Raw genomic sequence first — 4,238 nt, forward strand, 5'->3', positions numbered from 1 at the left:
TTGCATAAATTTTCCCCTATGATTTATTTGAAAAAATATTACAATTTTGTGTTTTATATTTAGGTTCACAATGTATTTGCAGTTAGTATCTGTAAAAGTGAAAGGTATTTGTCTAGGCTGTTTTTGTTTTTGTTTTTTACATATGGATATCCAGTTTTTCTGATACCATTTGCATAGAAGACTATTCTCTCTCTATTGAATTGCCTTTGCACTTATGTCAAAGATGAGTTGACTGTATTTCTGTGCATCTAACCCTGAGCTTTCTGTTATTTTCCACTGACACTTGTGTCATTTATGTCATCAGTACTGTACTGTTGATTACTGTTGCTTTATAAGTCTTCCATTTATAAAGATATACATCTTTAGATATTTTTCTTCTGGCTTATTTCACTCAACATACTCTCTTCAAGGTTCCTTCATCTAGTTGCATGCCTCACAACTTCATTTCTTCTTGGAGCCACTCATACTCCATTGTATGTATGCACCACAATTCACCATTCTATTATTCAGTCTATATGCCCTTAGCCACCTTCATCCACTGAAAATTGTAAATACTGCTGCCATAAACACCAGTATGCAGATGTCCATCTGTGCCCTTGCTTTCAGTTCTTCCAGGTATATACCTAACAATAGAGTTGCAGGATCATATGGCAACCTTATACTTAACTTCTTGTGGAGACACCCACTACCCTCCGTTCTATTGCACCATTCTACTTTCCTATCAACAGTGTATAAGTGCATCTCACTCTCTACACATTTCTCCAACATTGGTATATTTCTGTTTATTTTTAAACAGTTTTATTTGCACACTATACAATCCATCTTAAGTAAACCATCAACGTTTCCCGGTATAATCACATAGTTATGCATTCACCACCACAATCTGCATGAGGACATTTCTATTTCTTCTGCAAAGAAAGAAGAAGACAAAAATGAAGAATAAAAAAATTTAAAAAGTAAAATAAAATAAAAAGGAGACACAAGACCAACGAGAATCCCATACTCCTCCCTTATATCCCTCTCTTATTGGCATTTAGCTTTGGTATTTTGCCTTTGGTACATTTAATGGAATCATAATACAATGCTACTGCTAATTATAAACTCTAGTTTGCATTGATTGTATTTTTCCATATACTATCCCATTTTCAACACCTGGCAATGTTAACATTTATTTATTCTTCCTTATGTAAGAGCATTCTTGTCTTTGTACATTTACATCACCATTATTGACCACTCTAGGTTTCACTAATTCCTACAGTCCCAGTCTTTATCTTTCCTTCTGGTGTCATACATGCCCCTAGCCTTCCTCTTTCAACCATACTCACACTCAGCTTTGTTCAATAGTACTTGCAATAGTGTGCTACCATCAAACAGTATTGCACTATCCATGTCTGGGTCTTTACAATCAATTCTGTTGAACATTCTGTACTCCTTCAGCATCAAATGCCCAATCTGTACCTTCTGTCTATCTCCTGATAACATGTGTTTTCAACTTTTTACTCATTAATGATAGTTCATATTAGTGAGAACTTACGGTTTTTATCCTTTCGTTTCTGACTAATATCATTCAACCTAATGTCTTCAAGTTTCACCCACATTGTTGCATGCATAATGACTTTATCCTGTACTCTTACTGATAGTTTTCATTTCTACATTCTTCACCAAACCTCTCTCTCCTGTCTTTTCCTATCTATCTGTAATGATCCCTATAGTATTTCTTATAGAGCATGTCTCTTGTTCACAATTTTTCTCAGTGTCTGTTCATTTGAAACTATTTTAAACTCTCCCTCATTTTTGAAGAACAGTTTTGCAGATATAGAATTCTTGGTTAGCAGTTTTTCTCTTTCATTATCTTAAATATATCATACCACTACCTTTTCGCCTCCTTGGTTTCTGCTGAGAAATCCACATATACTCTTATCAAGCTCCCCTTGTATATGATGGATTGCTTTTCTTTTGCTGCTATCAGAATTCTCTTGTATTTGACATTTGACAATCTGATTAGTACGTGTCATAGGGTAAGTCTAGTCAGATATATTCTGTTTGAGGTACACTGTGCCTCTTGGATCTCTAGTTTTATGTCTTACATAAGAGATGGGAAACTTTCAGTAATTATTTCCTTCATTATTCTTTCCACACCTTTTCTCTTCTCTTCTTTTCTCCTTCTGGGACACCCATAACACATCTATTCATGTGCTTCATGTCATCATTCAATTCTCTGAGACTGTACTCATTTTTTCCATTCTTTTTCCTATCTTTCCTTTTCTGTGTAGGATTTCAGACGTCCTTTCTGCTAATTCACTAATACTTTCTTCTGCCTCTTCAAATCTGTTGTTGTAAGTTTCCATTGTGTTTTCATCTCTTCTATTGTGCCTTTCATTCCCATAAGTTCTGCCATTTATTTTTTTCAAGCTTTCGAGTTTTCCTCTTTCTTTTTTTTTTAAAATGGTATGAATTCCTTCATTAAAAGAGTCTTTAACCTTCCTTACATTGAAGACTGCAAAAAATAAAAGCAGTGCTTTATAGAGTTGTCAATCTTGGGAGTAGTGTCCCATGTTTCCATGCTCTGTGACTCCTCTGCCTTCAAATACCAAATCTATCCCTCTGCACTTTACAAAACAGTCCTGAGGCTTAATCAATTGAAGCTATCGTACATGATATTTACATTAGGAAAAGATAACTGAGAGTAGGAAAGCTCAATGTATTGTTCCCTTTATGCAAAGTACACTCCACAGTTGGAGCATCTTCACCTCTTCAAGGCAAAAAGGCAGATGAATCCAAAAGGAAGGAGAACTATGTCCAAGAAGATGCCCAGGAAGGTGAAGGAGTCCTCCAGAACCGCAAATCTGCTGACTGGCAGCCTCTGACTACTGTGATGGTATTGGCAGGGTACTAGATGTCATGTTGGCTGTAGATGTTGTAGACCCTGGGATGGTGGGTGGGTATTCCTGTGATGAAGTAGGGCAGAGGCAAGACATTGGGACTGTCCATAGTCATGCGGTCCACATCGTTTCATCCTAGCTGACCTCCAGATTTTAGGTGGGTGGCCACTCCTGCAGCAATGGTTAGTGGTCCATGGTAGGCGGTCAGTTTGGCTCCAGAAGCCACAGGGTCATTGGGAAGGGGGCTTGGCTGCAGCAGGGGACTATTTCCAGGGGAAGAGCTACCTTTTAGGGAATTATCTCCTTTACTCAACTAGTTACTTTGTCTCTCAGACCTATCTTAACTCTGCCCTTGCCTGGGTCACTGCTGACAATTGAAAATGCCTGAAGATTTCTCTAATGTGCTATTTAAAATAGTTAAAAATAACAACAAAAAAAGAGAAATCCTATTTAAGAGCCAGACCCCAGCCCCAAGTTTTGCCAGTCAAAAGCTGGATTTGGTACAGTGGTACCTCCCTTTTTTTGTTTTCTTTTCTTTTGTTTTGTTTAATTCCTCCTCCTCTCTGCTAGGAGGGACCTCAAGATTCCTTTTCTGCTTGCTCTAGGTTTATCTGTGCTCAGAGCTTACACTCAGCACTCCAAATTTGTTAATTAAACTATAATTAGAGCTTGGCTGAGCTATCTCCTAGTAGACTGCATTTTTTCACAGGGGGAAGTGTCCCCACACAACTGTCATGCCAGTGGGGAGTGAGTGCTGGCCTCAGCATTTTGGGACTTTACTTACAGTTCTACATGGTAATCTTGGCCCTTCCACCCTTTTCAGGCTGGTATACCATGTGTGTCCAGTCATGGATGTCCCCCAAACAGTTGTCCCAGATAGTTTTGCAATTTGGTAGCTGCTTCAGAGGGTTAACTAAATTCCGCACCTCCCTATGCCACCATCTTGCTCCACCTGTCCCCTACCATGCTGGTTTTTTGTTTGTTTGTTTGTTGCATGGCAGGCACCAGGAATTGAACCTAGGTCTCTAGCATGGCAGGCAAGAATTCTGCCACCGAGCCACCATTGCACACCCTGCCATGTTGTTTTAACCACTTTAGCTTTGCAATATGTTTTAAAGTCAGGAAGCATGAATCTGCCAACTTTGTTCTTCTCTCAAGTTGTTTTGGGCTGTTTTGGGCCCTGTGTTCTTCCAAATAAATTTGAATATTGGCTTTTCCATTTCTGCAATGTAGTGCCTTATCTAGTTTTAACTGAGTTTTATTTCTTTCCATTTTATCACCTCAAAATGTATCAGTTACATTTCTTTTTTAAAAATTTTTGTCATTGCCCTAGAGTTTATAATATAACTAATCTAA

At 38.1% G+C, this 4,238-nt stretch overlaps 1 pseudogene; it reads right to left on the bottom strand.

The window, feature by feature from the left end:
- Positions 1-2,713: 2,713 nt before the first annotated feature.
- LOC143662537 (membrane protein BRI3 pseudogene) lies at positions 2,714-3,077 on the bottom strand (annotated as a pseudogene).
- Between the last annotated feature and the right edge of the window lie 1,161 nt (positions 3,078-4,238).

The sequence above is a fragment of the Tamandua tetradactyla genome, chromosome 18 (assembly GCF_023851605.1).
Source record: "Tamandua tetradactyla isolate mTamTet1 chromosome 18, mTamTet1.pri, whole genome shotgun sequence".
Lineage (NCBI taxonomy): Eukaryota > Metazoa > Chordata > Mammalia > Pilosa > Myrmecophagidae > Tamandua > Tamandua tetradactyla.